This window comes from Falco cherrug, chromosome W, assembly GCF_023634085.1.
Source record: "Falco cherrug isolate bFalChe1 chromosome W, bFalChe1.pri, whole genome shotgun sequence".
NCBI lineage: Eukaryota > Metazoa > Chordata > Aves > Falconiformes > Falconidae > Falco > Falco cherrug.
The window spans coordinates 9,685,298-9,706,369 of record NC_073719.1 but is presented as its reverse complement, the minus strand read 5'-3'; the positions used below and the strand labels follow the sequence as shown (position 1 = coordinate 9,706,369).

The following is a 21,072-nucleotide window of genomic DNA, read 5'->3' as shown; positions in this document are numbered from 1 at the left end:
TCCTTAGCTTATTATATTATCTTTATCTCAACAGATACATGAGTTTCCTTGCTCTTCTATTCTCTCCTCTGTCCTGCTGGTGGGAGAAAGTAATCAAGTGGCTGTGTGGTGCTTATCTGCTAGCTTGGGTCAACCCACCACATCAGCACAAATGAGAATGACAGAATAAAATGATTGGTCTGTTAAAAATAATATTTGGGTTTGTAGTTTTACAGCAAGCAGTATTATTCTCAAAATCTATTTAAAAATATCTGTTCTCCATTTCACCAAATTTTCAAAAAAAATTCAGATCAAAATCTGTCATATGTCCAAAATCTTCATATATTTTCCAACATAAAAGGAAAAAATATTTTTCCATTACTTTTCAGACAGAGGATAATCACATGAACATTTTAGCAATTTTTTTAAAGTTAATTCACATAGGAAATATCCAGTTGTTATAAAGACAAACAATGAATACTGCTGCTTTATCTTCCTCCATCAAAATCAAAGGCATAGCCTGCAATTAATTTTGCTTTTATATTGCTTAAGGAAATGATAAACACTATGGTACAATGAGACTTCATGACAACAATAGGTCAAAACCAGAATGCAATGCAACTGAACAATCTCTCAGCACCTCCTTCAGGTACATTTTTTTTTACCACATTCAGAGAAAATTCAAAGAGATGTTAAACATTGCCACACTGAAAACAAAGTAGAGTGGCATTAAATGCCTTTGTGTTGGTGCCAACCACAAAAAACTTCACACAGAGAATAGAAAATCCCTTAGCTATAGAGGTGAATGGACTTGAAGATGCATCTGCTGCAACAGAATACATTCCTTAAGCAAAAAAATTTCCTAATTTATATTGTGGTTGAAGAAACTGAATTACAGGTTTATCACCAGAGCATTGTGAAAACACATCACAACACAAGCTTATGATCAATTAAGATGTTTTCTAAAAGGGATTGTCAAATGCCTCCCCTTATGCTGATGCCAAGACCCTCACCCGCTCCAGTTGCTGGCACTGAGACTCCCACTCACTCTAGTTGCTGGCCACCACAGGCCCAGGGGTCCATACACGCCCTGTCTGACTCCAATTTCTGGCCCCATATTCACTCTTACCCATCACCCCAATAGCTGGCACTCCAGACACATGCTCCTTAGATCCATGGCCCCTCCAACTACTGATGTTGAGACCCTCACTCACTCCAGCCACCTAAAAGGAGAACAATAAGTTCAAACTTTCTTGGAACAAGGAAGCTTTTCTGGAATTAATAAAATGTCTCAAAATTAAAAGGATTTTTCCTAAAAATAAAGTTTTAAAATATTCAAAGCTTTGAAAAAATTCTTCCTGCTATGTTTAATAAAATAAACTAGCTAGAAACACATTTATTGTTGAATAGAAAGAAATAGTTCAATATATACATTTGCTTTAATAAGTGAAGTTATGATTAGAAGCATGCATACTTTCTCTATGAGAAAGTTAAGCTATTTGTGAAAGCATTAGATTTTTCATTTTAACAGCCATTTCTCAAATGCTCACATCTGAGTGGTACTCAAATAATTTTTCCCATATGCGAGAAACTATGAGCAAGAGGGTGCCACAAACTTCATAGAGCGGGTAAACAGGTTAATGAATTAATTTTCATCAAGTGGAAGGAAATACCTACAATCTGATCTCAATAAGAAAGGCCTGACAACAAAGGGAATAATAAAATAGCTGTTTTAATAAGATAGAATAAAAATAGGAATTTTGATAGTGAGTAAACCTTATATCCCTTCAGATGCTGAGAACCCTGCTTTCATGCAGTATTGGACAGACCCTGGATGGATTTTCCCACAGCATGCTGTGCAGATCTTGTCCATAGAGTGGTTCCTGCTCCCTCCCATGCCATGGTGCTTTTTATTTTGTGTAACGAACAGAATTATATATTTTTCCTGACAAGTTGGAATGTTATCTCTATGATAACATCCACCAGCACACAGCACAGGCTGGCACAGGGCATTCCAGATTCCCTTACAGCAGCTACTCATGCTAACCTATGGGCTTTTCAAGCCTTAAGTACAAGGCCCAATAGAGCAAACACAGCCTGCTCAAGATCACTAACTCCTTGAATACAATGACTTCTGCAAGGCTCCAAATACAGGCACTCAGTGCCTTTTTTTTTTAATCAGTTTTCACAGGGAAGGTCTTCCCTCAGGCCTCCCAGGTCCCTTAGCTTAGTGGCAGAATCTAGGGGAGTAAAGCATTACCCACAGTAGGGGAAGAAAGAATTAGGGAGCACTTAAATTGGACACACACATAAGCCCATAGAAACAGCTGGGATGTATTGAAGAGCACTGAGGGAGCTGTCCCATATTGTTTTGGGGTGACAATCTACCATCTTTGAAAGGTCATGGCAATTGGACTGATTCCTGATGACTGGAAAAATGCAAAGGTCACACCCATCTTCAGGAAGGACAATAAGGAGGATCCAGGGAACTACAGGTCAGTTAGCCTCACCTCAGTCCCTGAGAAGGTTATGTAGCAAATCTTCCTGGAAGCCATCTCCAGGTACATTAAGGACAAGAAGGTGATTGGGAACAGCCAGCATGGATTTACCAAAGGCAATGTGTGCTTGACCAACCTGATAGCTTTCTACAATGACATGATGGGTTGTGTGGACAAGGGGAAAGCAGCAAATATTGCTTACCTTGACTTTAGCAAGGCCTTTGAAATGATCTCTCATAGTATCCTTGCAGCCAAATTGGTAAGGTGTGGATTAGAACGTTGACTGGACCACCAAGATCAAAGGTTTGTGATCAGTGGCAGAAAGTCCAATTGACAGCCTGTAATTGCATTTGAGTAACAAGGTTTTGGTAGCAGGGGGGCTACAAAGGTGGCTTCTGTGATGACACCAAATTGGGGAGAGTAGTCAATGTGACTGGAGGGTAGGGTTGCTATTTAGAGGGAACTGATAGGCTGGAGAAATGATCTGCCATTAAGTTTAACAAAAGCAAATGCAAAGTACTGTACCTGGAACAGAATAACCCCATGCAACAGGACAGGCTGGGCACTGACTGGCTAGGAAGTAGCTCTGCAGAAAAGGAAGGGGAAGAGAAGGGGGTGGTCCTGGTGGATTGTCGCGACGGAGGGAAGACACAGTCGCTCAATATGAGTGATCAGCAGACTTCGTTTATTGTACCTTACAGTCACCTTTTATGCCTTCTTATAATTAGCTCATACATATTACAAAAGTTAAGCTCATTATTGGTTAGTTGCCTAAATACCAAGCCCGCCCCTAGTTTCTCTTCTGTAGTTATCTGTTCCCATCTGCAACATTCTTTTCCCACCGCGATCTTCCTGTTACTGTGTAACAAGGACAGCCAAAGACAGTGTATTTTGCTTTACTTCAGATAAGCTGAGAGCGATGTGCATTTTTGTCCTATAGCTGGACTATGTCTATGTGACCCTTTTCAGCTAGCCAGTTATCCACAATTCCCCCGTTTTTATTTTGGGCGACATAGGCTTGGTTGACCATTTTCAATAACAGCGTTTTAACACAGGAAAATACACAGCCAACTTATAAAATCTCAGTTCAGAAGTATAATTCCTGAAATACTTGAAAAATAAAGTTAGCTTGAAGCATTAATTTAGATGTTCTTTCTGTTCCAGTGATATAAAAAGTTAAAAAAATTCAAAGGTAATTTTAAAGTTCTGAACATGGACTAATGCAAGCTCAAAACCCAAAAAGAAACCAAACTGATGTTTGACTAGGAATATTTGCAAATATTTTAGTGGAAAATCCCTGACCATTAACAATTTTCTGTCCAAATAACAACTGCCCTTATGCAACCGACCAGTCCATACATTTTCTGAAGAATACCTCATTGATATCAAAGAATTAACAAAGGGAAAAAATTAGTTCTAAGCTATATACATTCATAAGTGGATTTTTCAATAGTTACATACAGATTTACACACTAAGCCATAATGGCTTGTAGGTGATACACACAAGAAGAGTACGTTGCTTATCTGTCTGAATGTCTATGCTAAATTTGACAACTATGCCACAAGCCAAGCCTACATGGGTGCTGTGTTATGCACGTTCCTTAACAAACAGAAGTATAATAGGTAAATTCCCAAGATCTAGTCCCCAACCTAATTATATTATTTTGTAGCCAATTAAGGAAAATAACACAAATGTGCATATCTACATGTGCACACACCTTTTAGTTCAGAACCAATCTGTGATAAAAGGCCTTAGCCTTATGGCATCATCGAATCTTAACGAGTACAGTAATTAAAAATGCAGTCTTACTGTAAGTGCGATTTATGCTGACATTCCCTCAAATGCTACACGTGAGTATTTCTCACTCAACTGCCTCAAGGTAAAATAGTAGTATTTGTTAATATGTATCGAAAAATCATTAATTCTCTACAATAGCAGTTGACTTCCATAACACTATGTAAGCAAAAGAGGCTTAAGATGGGTTTTCTGAATACTAACAATTTATTTTAGACTGTCTAAACTCAGGGCTTGAAAGATTTCACTCTGCCAGACGTAGAAACACTGTTGCACTCCAGTTGTGATATCCCTTTTCCCAAGTTGTCACATGCACATCTCGCTCAAGCAACATTGTTGTCAAAGTTTCTCTCTGCTACATAAAAGCATATTGCACTTGCAGATATAAAAGACAGCAGCCTTACTTAGATTATTACCTTATTACCTCATAACTCTTAGTATACCTTGTATCTCTGATTTCATCACTTCAAAAATTCACCAGAAGCAGATAAAACCACAGCCTCAGACTAAACTACACCTTAACTGCTGATTCAAATAAAGGCATTCTCTTCAGATATGCCTAATGCTCACAAATAATTTTGGCTGGTTTTGATCAAAAAACTATTATTACAATAATGATCAAAAATAATAATCCCGTTTGCAAAATGCCTTTAAGCCAGCCTCCTAGTCCCAACCAATTTCCACATTCAGAATACAGCATAAATACAGAATACAGAATAAATTATCTCCATCAAGGCAAAAAGGCTTCTCTTTAAGCACAGAGATGTTTGCTAGTTCAAGGCAGAAACCCATTTCTTGTAGGGGACATCTGAAGCACTTTTTTTTTTTTTTTTTTTGGTGGGTTTGTAATGAATTCCGTATTTTTCCTTGAGGAGCTTAAGCTGTTCCTCTTGTTTCAGGAGTGTTTCCAACTCTGAGTTGTCGAATAGGTCCGTATTTCCCAAACATATCATACATTTCCTCCGCTGTGATTTTATACGGCAGGTTCCGAATATAAAGGGTCCGACTGACCTCTGGGGGCAGCCAGATGTTAGCTCGCTTGGCCGCTTGCATCGCCATGGCGCCGATCGGAGGGGGGGGGTGTGGGGGGGTGCCGCCTTGGAGAGAAACCGCGGCCGGGAAGGGGCCTGCCGGGCCGCGCCGCCGCTCGCCGCTGCCGCGGGGGTCCCGGATGCTATCCCATACGCTAATAACCCGAGTAATTCCTTTTTACAATCTATGTCCCGAACGCTCCGCTTTTCTAAAAAGCATATGAGCGAATCGTACGTCGCTTGTCTCTCCATACCTTCGTCAGCGCTGTTGCAGCCTTTGCGAGACTTCGGCGACGCGTGGCCGGCGGGACCCTCTGTAGGTGCTCCCGGGCGCGGGGACTGTGCCCTTCCGCCTCCTGCGCTGCTTTCAGGACCGGTACCCGAATCTCCGTCGAACCGTGGCTCGCAGGTTCAGCCCTCTCTAGGGTCCCTGTTCGGGCGCCATTTGTCGCGACGGAGGGAAGACACAGTCGCTCAATATGAGTGATCAGCAGACTTCGTTTATTGTCCCTTACAGTCACCTTTTATGCCTTCTTATAATTAGCTCATACATATTACAAAAGTTAAGCTCATTATTGGTTAGTTGCCTAAATACCAAGCCCGCCCCTAGTTTCTCTTCAGTAGTTATCTGTTCCCACCTGCAACATTCTTTTCCCACCGCGATCTTCCTGTTACTGTGTAACAAGAACAGCCAAGGACAGTGTATTTTTGCTTTACTTCAGATAAGCTGAGAGCGATGTGCATTTTTGTCCAGCCAGCTGGACTATGTCTATGTGACCTTTTTCAGCTAGCCAGTTATCCACACATAATCATAATATTTTTTGTAAATCATTAACATACTCTCCTCCTATATCCGATTCTGCGCAGTAGAGCTTAGAAAGGTCTAGGAATGGGTCTGGGGTACGATTTGGGTAGGTGGTATATGAGTCGGTGGTCGCCATCTCCCCCTGCCGGAATTACCTTTTACTAAAGTTCACGGTTTCTTGGCAGGTAACTACAAGCTGTTCCAGTCGACTCTCCCCGGTTTCCATTAATCTTATATTCTGACATTTCAATGCACCTTCTACATACAGAAGACTGGTCAAATACAAAGAAACCTTTCAAACCCTAAAGTTATTACCTAAATTTTAGCAATGGTTCTAGCCCATTCTTCTGGCCTTGGTACGGGATGTACAGAAGATCTCATAGTAGCTTTTACTGTGCAACTATAAGTTTCATTAAAATATTTCTTATCCTTCTATATTTCAATTTTATAAAATAATTTTATAAAATCAAATAATCAAATAAAATCAATCAATCTTAACTTATTAGCAAATCTATAACACCTGGCAGGGTGGGTAAGAGAATTGGAAAGGAATGTAAAACTCAAGGTTTGAGATAAGAACAATTTAATAATTTAAACAGAATAAAAAGGTAAGAACAACAATAATAACAATAGTAACAATAATAATAGCAGTTATAATGGAAAGGTGGGGAAAAGCATGAAATCCAAAGGAAAAGGGAGAAAGGAAAACAAGTGATGCACAGTACAACTGCTCACCACCCGCTGACCAATGCTCAGCCAGTCCCTGAGCACCGATTACCCCAGCTAACCCTCCAAGTTTATATACCAAGCATGACATCCCGTGGTATGGAATACCTCTTTGGCTGGTTCAGGTCAGCTGTCCTGGCTGTGTCCCCTCCCACTCTCTTGTGCCCCTCCAGCCCTCTGGCTGGCAAGGCCCAAGAAATGTAAAAGTCCTTGACTTAGTATAAACATTACCCAGCAACAACTACAAACATCAGTGTGGTTATCAACACTGTTCTCACATCATAGCCAAAACACAGCACTGCACTGGCTACTAAGAAAAAAATTAACTCCATCCCCCACGAAAACCATGACAGTCCCTGACATTTTTCAGGTGGGATCTCAATTTCTGCTTTATTTGGTCGTTGCCATACTGCTGTTGCTGCTTCCCCTGCCCCTTCAGAGGAATCTCCTCCGATTAGAATATCATCTATATTTTCGTACAGTTTCACATTCTGAGGAAGTGAGACTGTAAAATTCAGCAAACACAGTTTGAGCAATTGTGGGTGAGTGTTTATACCCTTGTGGGAGCCTGTTAAAGGTGTATTGTATACCTTCCCAAGTAAAGGCAAATTTCTTGTTATCCTTCTCGTGTTTACACTACTAAAGCATTCTCTTAACACTACTAAAGCATCAGCATAATTGTTAGTAGTTTCTTCCCTCTCTTCTTAATTACTCCCAAAAAACCCAACTAAGTTTTCAAGATTTCTTCTTCCTGAGTTTCACAGTCTGGCTGTAACTGAGGAACCTGTGTCAAGGAATCATATAATAATTTAGATCAGAAGAGACCTCTGGAGGTCATCTGGTCCAACCCCCTGTTCAAAGCAAGGCTGATTTCAAGGTTAGGGCAGTTTACTCAAGGCTGTGACCAGTTGATTTCTGAGTATATAACCTCTCTGTGCAATCTGTTCCAATGTTTGACTACCGTCTTAGCAGGTCTGTTGGACTTGCTTCAGTGTGTCAACATCATTTTGTAATGGGGAACCCAAAATTGGACACAGTACTCCAGGTGCAGTCTCACAAGTGCCAGATGGACTGCAAGAATCATTTCTGTGGACTGGACATCTACATTCTTGCTAATACAGTCCAGTATATAGATTGTTTCAAAGAACGTCTTCAGAATTTCTTAGTGATTAAGTATTCTTTATTGTCGGCGCCGGGTGTACGGGGGATCCTTCCACCAATCGTACACACCCAGAGGGGCAGATTATCTTATATTTATATAATGAAACAATGAATATTCCATTAACGCCTATACATATTCATCACCTGAACCCGCCTACCCTCGCTTCGTATGCTAATTAGCTTATCAGTCTTTCACGCTTGCGCAGATTCTTCCAAAAATTGTGGGCCGGGGTCTTTAGAATGTGGGCAGTGGTCTATGGGAGGAAGGCCGTAGGTCTTCCTCATGGTGTACTTTTCACCTTAGTTCTCAAAAGTGATGAGTTGGCAGACTTGTAGAAATCTTTCCCAGGGTTTTTACAATACTCCTTGTAATTTTACTCAAGGCCATCCTGCTGTCCCGTTATCTCCTTGGTAGGGCAGCTTGCTTTGCAGATAAGGAGGACAGCTCCCCTTTCAGAGATTTGCAACTTTCTTGCCAGAACAGTCTATATGATCTTTCAAACATTTTAACCCCTTTGTCGCTATACAATTACAAGCTTATTTATGCATTAAAATGAATATTGGTTTATGAATACAAACTTGACCATATTATTTAGAGCTTATTCACATCAGTTGACTGCCTTTGTCATGAGGGCACATGTTGCTGTTGAGACGGACACAATACACAAAGGATTGTGCACAAAAGCCAAAAGGTCAAAGGCCCCCATTTATTGTTCTAACAAGCCTTTTTATATATTTCTTAAGAACAGGTGCCTATACATGATTGGTTCACTCACAGACCACCAGTTCATGATTGGATGACCTTTTCTTTGCTACATCTTTGATACACTTCTACTTGTGCATCTGGCAGTTCCTTATCTTGTTGGCTCAGCTTTTCTCAGGAGTTTCCCAGGCTCTTCAAGGATACACAGGTATCTGTTCAAGGCTAATGTTAAGCTCGCATTCCAATCCCTCGGACCAGCTCAGGCACGCTGCTCGCTTCTGGTCTACCTGTCATCCACTGTGGATAACTGGCTAGCTGAAAAGGGTCACATAGCCATAGTCCAGCTGGCTGAACAAAAATGCACATCGCTCTCAGCTTATCTGAAGTAAAGCAAAATACACTGTCTTTGGCTGTCCTTGTTACACAGTAACAGGAAGATCGCGGTGGGAAAAGAATGTTGCAGGTGGGAACAGATAACTACAGAAGAGAAACTAGGGGCGGGCTTGGTATTTAGGCAACTAACCAATAATGAGCTTAACTTTTGTAATATGTATGAGCTAATTGTAACAAGGCATAAAAGGTGACTGTAAGGGACAATAAACGAAGTCTGCTGATCACTCATATTGAGCGACTGTGTCTTCCCTCCGTCACGACAAATGGCGCCCGAACAGGGACCCTAGAGAGGGCTGAACCTGCGAGCCACGGTTCGACGGAGATTCGGGTACCGGTCCTGAAAGCAGCGCAGGAGGCGGAAGGGCACAGTCCCCGCGCCCGGGAGCACCTACAGAGGGTCCCGCCGGCCACGCGTCCCCGAAGTCTCGCAAAGGCTGCAACAGCGCTGACGAAGGTATGGAGAGACAAGCGACGTACGATTCGCTCATATGCTTTTTAGAAAAGCGGAGCGTTCGGGACATAGATTGTAAAAAGGCATTACCCGGGTTATTAGCGTATGGGATAGCGTCCGGGTCCCCCGCGGCAGCGGCGAGCGGCGGCGCGCAGCCCGGCAGGCCCCTTCCCGGCCGCGGTTTCTCTCCAAGGCGGCACCCCCCCCACACCCCCCCCCCTCCGATCGGCGCCATGGCGATGCAAGCGGCCAAGCGAGCTGACATCCGGCTGCCCCCAGAGGTCAATCGGATCCTTTATATTCGGAACCTGCCGTATGAAATCACAGCGGAGGAAATGTAGGATATGTTTGGGAAATACGGACCTATTCGACAAATCAGAGTTGGAAACACTCCTGAAACAAGAGGAACAGCTTAAGCTTCTCACGGAAAAATACGGACTTGATTACAAACACACAAAAAAAAAAAAAAAAAAAAAAAAAAGTGCTTCAGATGTCCCCTACAAGAAATGGGTTTCTGCCTTGAACTAGCAAACATCTCTGTGCTTAAAGAGAAGCCTTTTTGCCTTGATGGAGATAATTTATTCTGTATTCTGTATTTATGCTGTATTCTGAATGTGGAAATTGGTTGGGACTAGGAGGCTGGCTTAAAGGCATTTTGCAAACGGGATTATTATTTTTGATCATTATTGTAATAATAGTTTTTTGATCAAAACCAGCCAAAATTATTTGTGAGCATTAGGCATATCTGAAGAGAATGCCTTTATTTGAATCAGCAGTTAAGGTGTAGTTTAGTCTGAGGCTGTGGTTTTATCTGCTTCTGGTGAATTTTTGAAGTGATGAAATCAGAGATACAAGGTATACTAAGAGTTATGAGGTAATAAGGTAATAATCTAAGTAAGGCTGCTGTCTTTTATATCTGCAAGTGCAATATGCTTTTATGTAGCAGAGAGAAACTTTGACAACAATGTTGCTTGAGCGAGATGTGCATGTGACAACTTGGGAAAAGGGATATCACAACTGGAGTGCAACAGTGTTTCTACGTCTGGCAGAGTGAAATCTTTCAAGCCCTGAGTTTAGACAGTCTAAAATAAATTGTTAGTATTCAGAAAACCCATCTTAAGCCTCTTTTGCTTACATAGTGTTATGGAAGTCAACTGCTATTGTAGAGAATTAATGATTTTTTGATACATATTAACAAATACTACTATTTTACCTTGAGGCAGTTGAGTGAGAAATACTCACGTGTAGCATTTGAGGGAATGTCAGCGTAAATCGCACTTACAGTAAGACTGCATTTTTAATTACTGTACTCGTTAAGATTCGATGATGCCATAAGGCTAAGGCCTTATATCACAGATTGGTTCTGAACTAAAAGGTGTGTGCACATGTAGATATGCACATTTGTGTTATTTTCCTTAATTGGCTACAAAATAATATAATTAGGTTGGGGACTAGATCTTGGGAATTTGTCTATTATACTTCTGTTTGTTAAGGAACGTGCATAACATACAGCACCCATGTAGGCTTGGCTTGTGGCATAGTTGTCAAATTTAGCATAGACATTCAGACAGATAAGCAACGTACTCTTGTGTGTATCACCTACAAGCCATTATGGCTTAGTGTGTAAATCTGTATGTAACTATTGAAAAATCCACTTATGAATGTATATAGCTTAGAACTAATTTTTTCCCTTTGTTAATTCTTTGATATCAATGAGGTATTCTTCAGAAAATGTATGGACTGGTCGGTTGCATAAGGGCAGTTGTTATTTGGACAGAAAATTGTTAATGGTCAGGGATTTTCCACTAAAATATTTGCAAATATTCCTAGTCAAACATCAGTTTGGTTTCTTTTTGGGTTTTGAGCTTGCATTAGTCCATGTTCAGAACTTTAAAATTACCTTTGAATTTTTTTAACTTTTTATATCACTGGAACAGAAAGAACATCTAAATTAAAGCTTCAAGCTAACTTTATTTTTCAAGTATTTCAGGAATTATACTTCTGAACTGAGATTTTATAAGTTGGCTGTGTATTTTCCTGTGTTAAAACGCTGTTATTGAAAATGGTCAACCAAGCCTATGTCGCCCAAAATAAAAACGGGGGAATTGTGGATAACTGGCTAGCTGAAAAGGGTTACATAGACATAGTCCAGCTGGCTGGACAAAAATGCACATCGCTCTCAGCTTATCTGAAGTAAAGCAAAAATACACTGTCCTTGGCTGTTCTTGTTACACAGTAACAGGAAGATCGCGGTGGGAAAAGAATGTTGCAGGTGGGAACAGATAACTACAGAAGAGAAACTAGGGGCGGGCTTGGTATTTAGGCAACTAACCAATAATGAGCTTAACTTTTGTAATATGTATGAGCTAATTATAACAAGGCATAAAAGGTGACTGTAAGGCACAATAAACGAAGTCTGCTGCTCACTCATATTGAGTGACTGTGTCTTCCCTCTGTCGCGACAATTATGTATTGTTGCAGAATGGCTGCGTGATCATGGCCATGACTCCCTTAAAGATCTTTGTGAAACAAAGTTAGCGTAAGTTAGCTGAAGCAGGCCTTGCAGCTATGCTGAGGCATGCTGATAAGGAAGCTGAGAAAAACACTGACCTTGTGCCTAATGTTGTAAATAACTTTGAGGAATTCGCGTAGACAAGAGAGGAAAAAAAATATGTAGCTAGCTAACCGCAGAAACCGCAAGTAGGAGGACGTATGAAAATGTAACCCTTTAGAGCTTAGCCAATCAGCAGATGACTAGTAGGCATAATTAACTGGAACTGTATATAAGACATAATCGCGCCGTAATAAATCGAAGCTTGCTTTATCACTCACATTGAGTTTGCCTGCTTGACTTCCCTCGCCGTCAGCAATGTATGTATATTAAAAGAATATGTATGAATAAGTTCTATATATGGTGTCTGATTTTGAGACTTGGTGTGCATTGATCGTGAGAGGACTCGCTCACGCACCTGGCTGTCAATAAAGAAGTGTCTGCTTATCTACATCACATTGGTGTCGATAAGTTCTTCATTCCGAGTTTTCGGTAACACAGGTGGGGGGGAGTGAGCAAGCAGCTGCGTGGTGCTTAGTTGCTGGCTGGAATTAAACCACAACACCCACCGAGACCTTTCTTTCTTTCCTCTTGCAAGAGAAAATGAATCGATGGCAACAACAACAATGGAAGTATACTTCCAACACAGTTTCATTTCTCCTCTTAAACAGAACAAATCTAATCCTTCCAATTCAAACACAAAATTTTTGGGACCATGCACTACTAAATTATAATGGAAGTGTTGGGATCTCACCAAAATATAAGGCAAACTTGAACCTTGCTACTCTGATTATACATGGAAATGAAGCATATCTAAAAGGATGAATGGAGATGGGAGACACTATACAAAAAGGGAATTGGAGTATTTCACAATAGTAATGGCATTAATCAAACACCATCACTTCAAGCCACACCAGGGGAAAAAATAAAAATCGAATGTTGGGCAATCAGTGGATCTACCTATGAAAACCCCACCAAAATTAAAATATAATTTACTGATTTTTCTAAACTAAGAAACAATGAGAAATCTTGCTATAAGATACTAGAACTAGATTGCTGGTACAATTTCACTTTTATACAACCTGTATTCACATTTTGCCTTTGGGGTAATCATGGTGTAGAACTATTGTTGATTTTACTATTGTCAAATGTGAAATTTGGAATTTGTGTGTATACAACAGGGTGGCCATAGGGTGATGCATACACATTTCTTGACGTGCCTATACCTGGTCTAAATTTATCTGCAGTAGTACTACACAATAACATGACCTTCCACAGGCAGGAATGGATTGTTAAAAATTAAAGTGACAATTGACAAATTCTGTCTTTGAAATAAACCAAACAAGACACCATTTTGGTAGGATGTCAAATTGAAAATCACATTAAATGTATGACAGCAACCTTACACATTGTTGTAAACTATACTGAAGGAACATACAACATACATACCTGTCCTTTCAAACACAAATCCTGGTACAACTTTATTATATCCCATCCAGCACACATAATAAATCTTTGTACAGATTCCAACTCTCATTCCAGCCTAGATTTTTAATTCAAGATTGACATCGAACAACCAGATCCACCAATTCAACCTCTTATCAAACTGTCTCCTTACACTTACAACACTGGTCCCTAACTAGTTAAAAACATAGGACAAAAGCAAATGATGTTTAATCCATCATGGTCTCTTAAATGAGTGGAACTATCAATACAGGTTGATACTGGTACAAATAAACATACCTGCTCGCCATTCCTGAAAACAGATTATACAGGGTGGTAAACATGGTTGCAAAGATGAATCCTCACCTCTCCAAAATGATCAAGGAGAGATGTGACTGGTATCCATGGAACAGGATTAGGAGTGTTAAACAGCATACATGCAGAAATTTTAACAAACAAAATAAACATGGCAACAAGTGATTTACATAAACTAGAATAACCATTACAATCTTATATAATGGCACTAGGAAACGGTCAATGGCTCTTATCTGATATATTACCTAAATGGGAAAGAATTAATGAAGACGACCATCAATTACAGATGCATTGTGTCATCCAAAATAATGTTTCCCTAGCTCTCAGCTGCATCCAAGCTCAGTTGTGGATACAATTTGCTGTGGCAGTGATTATAAAAGAAGGCGATGAGGGCACCTTACTCACTGAAATTCAAAAGGTAATCTGGGATAATGCAACTAAATTTGAAAGAGACTTCCAATCTTGGTGGCATCTAGTTAATATCTCTTATGACGCCATGTCCTGGTTTCGGCTGGGTTGAAGTTAACTTTCTTCTTAGTAGCTAGTACAGTGTTGTGTTTTGGCTATGATGTGAGAACAATGTTGATAACCACACTGATGTTTTTAGTTGTTGCTGGATAATGTTTATACTCAGACAAGGACTTCTTGGTTTCTTGGGCCCTGTCAGCGAGAGGTTTGGAGGGGCACAGGAAATTGCGAGGGGACACAGCCAGGACAGGGTCAGGTAATGGATTTGCAGAAATGACAAGACCAATGGAAACTTCTAAAAACTTCAGACACTGACTAATGATTTTATAAGTGTATATAAAGCTGTGCTGTATCCCTTTGTTCTCTGCCACTCACTGAAGTGGTGGCCCAACTCTGAGTTGTGATTAAAGCAAGCCTAGTGGCACCCACGTCTGTGTGAATTTCTCCTTTAACACTCAGTCAACTGTAACTAGAGGGTCGACTAGTTACAATAGAGTTACAATACTAGAGAACAATATTGATAACACACTGATGTTTTTAGTTGTTGCTGGGTAATGTTTATACTAAGTCAAGGACCTTTCAGTTTCTTGGGCCTTGCCAGCCAGAGGGTTGGAGTGGCACAAGAGACAGGGAAGGGACACAGTCAGGTCAGCTGACCTGAACCAGTCAAAGAGGTATTCCATACCACGGGATGTCATGCTTGGTATATAAAATGAGGGGGTTAGCCGGGGCCTGCGGATCGTTGCTCGGGGACTGGCTGGGCATCAGTCAGCAGGTGGTGAGCAGTTGTACTGTGCATCACTTGTTTTCCTTTTTCCCTTTTCCTTTGGATTTTATCCTTCTCCCCACCTTTCCATTATAATCATTATTATTCTTATTGATATTATTGTTGTTCTTATCTTTTTATTCTGTTCAAATTATTAAATTGTTCTTATCTCAACCCTCGAGCTATACATTCCTTTCTGATTCTCCTCCCCACCCCTCCGGGTGGGGCGGAGTGAACAAGCCGGTGCATGGTGCTTGGTTGCCGGCTGGGGTTAAGCCACGACTGTCCTTTTTTGGCGCCCAACCTGGGGCATGAAGGGTTGAGATAAGGACAGGTCTAATCAGACTGTGTTAGATTAAATTGTTTGCAGTATTCACTTTATTAAATTTATAATAATTGGCTACAATGCTGGCTTCTCTGCTTTCCAATTTGATGCCCATGATCCCAGGGTTGAATTGTCTTGTTCATTTACAGTATGTGTTCCCTTTTGTGTTGTTTGTTTACATTGGGACCTGGGCTGAAGTTATTATAGTGCTGTACTATATAGTACTAGTTTATAATATGATGGACTCGTTGCTTATGAAACTAATCTGGTCTGTGTACTCGGTGTTGTCTCCTCTGTGTGTCTGGTGGCCCCTGCGGGGGGATGCCCACAACTGTACTTTGGCTTTGTTTTCCCAGAGAGTCAGCCTGTGGGTGGGGTCTACACCTCCCCCTTCTCCTCAGGGATAATTAATGAAACATTAAGGATTTTAGGAGGCTCTGAGTATCTTTGGTCCGCTGGAAGCTCCCTGGTGTCAGTCTTGAACCTAGTGATAGGAATACTGAATGCGGTTTTCATGTCCTGGAACTGGTGGAATTCTAAGCGACAAACTGTAACTACTGCTCCGGCCCCTGCTGCACCCTCTGCAGCCGCTCCAGCTCCAGTGGCAGGCACTGTGGCCTCTGCCGCCCCTGCTCCAGCTGGCCCCTGCTCCAGCCTGCAGCCCCTGCTCCAGCCTTTCCAGCTGCTCCAGCCCCCGCAGCCGGCGCTGCAGCTACTCTAGCCCCTGTGGCAGGCATTCCAGCTACTTTGGCCCTGAAAACGAGTGATGCAGAAGACCAACTGGTGTCAGTGTTAGTGGCCCCTGTAGAAAAAAAGAAATGGAAATGGAAAGCAGCTCATTTGGTAAAGGAGGATAAAGGAGCAGGCCCATCACATGAACAAGATGAAGAAAGTGAACAAGAGGCAACCTCTCGATCTCTATCCCTGAGTGAACTACGGGATATGAGGAAAGATTACACCTGTCAACCAGGTGAACACATTATCACATGGTTGCTTCGATGCTGGGATAATGGGGCTCACAGTATAGACTTGGAGGGTAGGGAAGCCAAGCAGCTGGGATCACTTGCTAGACAAAGGGGCATTGATAGGGCAATTGGAAAAGGAGCACAAATCATCAGCCTCTGGAAGCAACTTCTGTCAAGCGTGAAGGAAAGGTATCCCTACAAGGAGAATATTACATGTTGCCCAACCAATTGGACTGCAACAGAGAAGGGTACTCAGTACTTGAGGGAATTAGCTGTGAAAGAGATGATCTATTATAACCTGAACGATCCACAATCACCCATAGATCCTGATGAAGTCCAATACACATGTCCAATGTGGCAGAAATTGGTACAGAGCGCACCATCAGCATATGCCAACTCATTGGCAGTAATGGATTGGTGTCCTGGTTCCAGCGGGGATAGAGTTAACTTTCTTCTAAATAACTGATACAGTGCCATGTTTTGGCTATGATGTGAGAACAATGTTGATAAGGTGCTGATGTTTTTAGTTGTTGCTGGATAATGTTTATACTAAGACAAGGACTTTTTGGTTTCTTGGGCCCTGCCAGCGAGAGGTTTGGAGGGGCACAAGCAGTTGGGAGGGGACACAGCCAGGACAGCTGACCCAAACTAGCCAAAGAGCTGCTCCATACCATATGACGTCATGCTGAGTATATAAACTGGGGGAAGAAGAAGGAAAGGGGGGACATTTGGCATTATGGCGTTTGTCTTCCCAAGTAACCGTTACGCGTAATGGAGCCCTGCTTTCCTGGGGATGGCTGAACACCTGCCTGCCCATGGGAAGTAGTGAATGAATTCCTTGCTTTGCTTTGCTTGCATGTGCAGCTTTTGCTTTCTCTATTAAATTGTTCTTATCTCAACCCCTGAGTTTTACATTCCTTTCCGATTCTCCTCCCCATCTCTCTAGGTGAGGGGGAGTGAGCAAATGGCTATGTGGAGCTTGGTTGCCGACCAGGGTTAAACCATGACAGTTGGTCAGACACTGCACCACCAACAGTGGATGAAGCAATTCATCAGCTCCAAGACTATGAAGATAGTGTCTCTAACTCCATCATCTCAGCTGTAGACAGACAGGTCCAGCAGATTAACAAGAATATGTCCTGCTCTCCACCAATACAGGCTTGCATCTCAGCTATCAACCGTAGACGCCCTTCTGTTTGGGTGGGAGAATATAGAAAGTACACACCATGGGGTACTCTGTGGTTTCACCTGTGAGACCACGGAGAGGACATGAGGAGGTGAGATAGAAAACCTACCTCAGCCCTGGAGGCACAAATGCATGAACGACAAAGAAAAACAATCACAAATAAGGAGTCTTCCAGGATGGTTGCTGCTCCACTCTCCAGAGGACAATTTTCCAGACAGAGTGATAGGACTGACTTTACTTTTGATCCTGTGAAAAGGAATTCTAACCCATTCTGGCATGACATAAGTGAGCGAAACCACTCCACGCTACATCCGTTTTTCACCGCTAGGCATCCTAGTGCGGAGTCCCTAGACCAGGATTAAAGGGACTGTAGAGGGATTTTTAAAGGACTGAGGACATATATTACCATTGTCCGGGTTGGACAACCCAGGCCTGTTAGTTAAAACTGCAGAGCAACTTTAAATTGTCCTTGAAACAAGCAGTGTGAGAAAGAAAACAAGCTATGCACAAACAAGAAGCCAGGTGCAGAGCAAGTCCTGGGAACCGTGAAATCAACACACTCTCATCAGCACACTCTGATCAGGTGCCTGCAGCATGCTCACCGATCAGCGACACGGACGCCCGTGTGACCAGAAACTTTTATCCAATCACCTGTGTGTAAAGTCTTGTGAGCGGTTGGTTTAAGTTATAAATATGACCTGTTTGTTTAATAAAGTGAGCACGGCATGTAGCCATATTGGTGTGATTGTCATGACTTGGACGACTCTCCACGGGGGACCCTCTTCAAGGGACCCTGCCTCCAGTCAGGTGGAGGTCAGGGATAACTGGGTTTATTGGACTGTGTGGATTCGATGGCCTGGCACATCGGACCCACAGGAATATAAAGCTCTAGTAGATACAGGTGTACAGTGTACTTCAATGCCATCAAGCTATGAAGGGGCAGAACCAATCAGTATTTCTGGAGTGACAGGAGGATCACCACAGCTAACTGTATTGGAGGCTGAAATAAGCCTGACTGGGAATGAGTGGCAAAATCATCCCATTGTGACTGGCCCAGAAGCTCCATGTATCCTTGGCAGAGACCATCTCAGGAGAGGGTATTTCAAGGATCCGAAAGGGTATCGGTGGGCTTTTGGTATAGCTGCCCTGGAAACAGAGGAAATTAAGCAGCTTTCTACTTTGCCTGGTCTTTCAGAAGACCCATTTGTGGTGGGGTTACTGAAAGTCAAGGAACAGCAGGTGCCTATTGCTACTACCACAGTGCACCAGTGGCAATACCGCACCAACCGGGACTCCCTGATTCCCATCCAGGAGCTGATTCGCCAACTAGAGATCAGCAGAACCCGTTCGAACTTTAATAGACCCATATGGCCAGCGCAAAAGTCAAATGGAGAATGGAGACTAACAGTGGACTATAGTGGCCTGAATGAAGTTACACCACCATTGAGTGCTGCCATACCAGATATGCTAGAGCAGGGGTCCTCAAACTTTTTAAACAGGGGGCCAGAGCGCGGATGAAGTGGCAGGAGGTCACCTGCGGCTGCTTGGTTTCCCCCCCCAACCCCCGGGGGGGGTCTGTAAATACCGGGGGCCAGATTGAGGACCCTGGGGGGCTGTATCCAGCCCACGGGCTGTAGTTTGAGGACCCCTGTGCTAGAACTTCAATATGAACTGGAATCAAAGGCAGCCAAGTGGTATGCCACTATTGATATTGCAAATGCGGGTTTTTTGATCCCTTTGGCTGTAGAGTGCAGGCCACGGTTTGCCTTCACTTGGAGAGGTGTCCAATACACCTGGAAATGACTGCCCCAGGGGTGGAAACACAGCCCTACCATCTGCCATGGACTGATCCAGGCCGCACTAGAACAGGGTGGAGCTCCAGAACATACGCAATGTATTGATGACATCATCATATGGGGCAATACAGTAGAAGTTTTCAAGAAAGGGCAGAAAATTGTCCAAATCCTCCTGAAAGCCTGTTTTGCCAGAAACAAAGTAAAGTCAAGGGACCTGCACAGGAGATCCAGGTTTTGGGGATAAAATGGCAAGATGGACGTTGTGAAATCCCAGTGGCTATGATCAACAAAATAGCAGTGATGTCTCCACCAACTAGTAAGAAAGAAACTCAGGCTTTCCTAGGTGTCATCGGTTTTTGGAGAATGCACATTCCAAATTACAGTATGATTGTAAGCCCTCTTTATCACGTGACCCGAAAGAAGAATGATTTTAAATGGGGTCCTGAGCAATGACAAGCCTTTGAACAAATTAAATGGCACATAGTTCAAGCAGTAGGTCTTGGGCTGGTTCAGACTGGGCAAGATGTAGAGAATGTGCTCTACACTGCAGCAGGGGAGAATGGCCCTACCTGGAGCTTCTGGCAGAAAGCACCAGGTGAAACTCAAGGATGACCTTTGGGATTATGGAGTCGGGGATACAGAGGATCTGAGGCCCACTATATTCCAACTGAAAAAAAGGTATTGGCAGCTTATGAAGGAGTTTGAGCCGATTTGGAAGTGATTGGTACTGAAGCACAGCTCCTCTTGGCCCACTGGTTACCAGTGCTGGGCTGGATGTTTAAAGGGAGAGTTTCTTCTAGACATCATGCAACTGATGCTACATGGAGTAAGTGGATCATGCTGACCTGGAGACCTGGAAGAAGCAGGAGGAGAGACAGCGCCCTGGATGAGGAGAGACAGTGCCCTGGATGAGGAGAGACAAGGAGAAGGCAGCAGAGGGACTGGCATGAAGAGTATGAAGAAACTACACAAACAGTAGATGGACCTTTGAGACCTTGTGGGGGATTGGTGGCTGTGCTGGGACAAGGCATGCTAACTACTTATTGAAGTTAACTTGATATGAGATGGTAAAAAACTTTGTTGCAGCTTGATAGTTTTGAGAGTGCTGTGACAGATAACTGCACTGATGTTTTCAGTTGTTGCTGGGTAATGTTTATACTAAGTCAAGGACTTTTCAGTTTCTTGGGCCTTGCCAGCCAGAGGGCTGGAGGGCACAAGAGAGTGGGAAGGGACACAGCCAGGTCAGCTGACCTAAACCAGCCAAAGAGGTATTCCATACCATGGGACGTCATGCTTGGTATATAAACTTGGAGGGTTAGCTGGGGGAGGATTGTTGCTCGGGGACTGGCTGGGCATCGGTCAGCGGGTGGTGAGCAGTTGTACTGTGCATCACTTGTTTTCCTTTCTCCCTTTTCCTTTGGATTTCATGCTTTTCCCCACCTTTCCATTATAATTATTCTTATTGTTATTCTTTTTCTTAACTTTTTATTCTTTTTAAATTATTAAATTGTTCTTATCTCAACCCTTGAGTTTTACATTCCTTTCCGATTCTCCTTCCCACCCCTCCAGTTGGGGGAGTGTCCTGGTTTCAGCTGGGATAGTTAGCTTTCTTCTTAGTAGCCAGTACAGTGCTGTGTTTTGGCTATGATGTGAGAACAATGTTGATAACGTGCCAATGTTTCCAGTTGTTGCTGGGTAAAGTTTATACTAAGTCA

The 21,072-nt window shown here is 42.5% G+C and overlaps 1 protein-coding gene across 6 annotated transcripts in view; it reads right to left on the bottom strand.

Annotated features, from left to right (window-relative positions):
- LOC129734574 (polycomb group RING finger protein 3-like) overlaps positions 1-21,072 on the bottom strand; it is a 150,291-nt gene that overhangs the window by 77,297 nt on the left and 51,922 nt on the right. For 2 of the 6 annotated variants that reach the window (XM_055698189.1, XM_055698186.1), the window contains exon 3: positions 1,109-1,202. The exons of the other annotated variants lie outside the window; for them this stretch is intronic. The gene's annotated coding sequence lies outside the window, so the exon portion shown is untranslated. The remainder of the gene's footprint in view (positions 1-1,108; positions 1,203-21,072) is intronic. 6 annotated transcript variants of the gene reach the window in all.